General features: G+C 42.9%; 1 non-coding gene across 1 annotated transcript; it reads left to right on the top strand.

Annotated features, from left to right (window-relative positions):
• The first annotated feature begins 413 nt into the window (after nt 1-413).
• On the top strand, nt 414-519 carry LOC143383047 (U6 spliceosomal RNA). The gene has a single exon (XR_013089097.1). It is a non-coding gene; the product is annotated as a U6 spliceosomal RNA (small nuclear RNA).
• Nucleotides 520-790: the final 271 nt, after the last annotated feature.

Raw genomic sequence — 790 nt, forward strand, 5'->3', positions numbered from 1 at the left:
CACGGAGCAGATGATAGAGTTGCCTGGATTCACTTCCTCCCAGCCCTCCTTCCCAAGGCCTGCCTGAATCTTTCCCTGTTGATGGGGATTCTTCTTGGGGTTTCTGAGGGATCCTAGAGAAAAGTGACGCAGGGTATGGGGAGTGGTTGAAGTAGGTGCCAAGCATTAGGGACTTTGAATTCTCCTGTGTGGTTAGATCTTTATATCTTTTGTCCAGGAAGGAACTGACCCACTTGTTGTTGCTTGTGTATTTATTAGTAGGGCTACCTCTGATGTGGGGGGAAAAAGAGTGGCAGAAACAGGGAAGAGAAAGCTGGAGGAAGCATTGGCTAGATGCCTCAGTGCTGATCGGAGAAGATAGCTTTGCGTGGAGCCTCAAAAGTGTTGCCCCTGTTTATAGTTTCATCAAGAATCCAATTTGAATACAGGAAATGGTCAGACATGAAATGATAACAGAGAAGATCAGCATGGCCTTTGTGCATGGATGACATGCAAATTTGTGAAGCATTTTATATTTATTCAATGTTTTTAGCAGCTCAATTCACAATAGCTAAACTACAGAACCACCTTAGGTGCCCTTCATCAGATGAATGGATCAAGAAAATGTGGCATACATACACGTGGAATACTAATCAACCATAAAGAGAAATGAAATTATGGCATTTACTGGTAAATGGATGGAACTGGAGACTATTGCGCTAAGTGAAATAATGATGTGCGGATGGTAACTCAAAATAAGGGAGGGGGCAAGGAAGAATAGAAGTACTTTGGATTAGACAAAGGGGAATGA

This window comes from Callospermophilus lateralis, chromosome 17, assembly GCF_048772815.1.
Source record: "Callospermophilus lateralis isolate mCalLat2 chromosome 17, mCalLat2.hap1, whole genome shotgun sequence".
In the NCBI taxonomy this organism is placed as follows: domain Eukaryota; kingdom Metazoa; phylum Chordata; class Mammalia; order Rodentia; family Sciuridae; genus Callospermophilus; species Callospermophilus lateralis.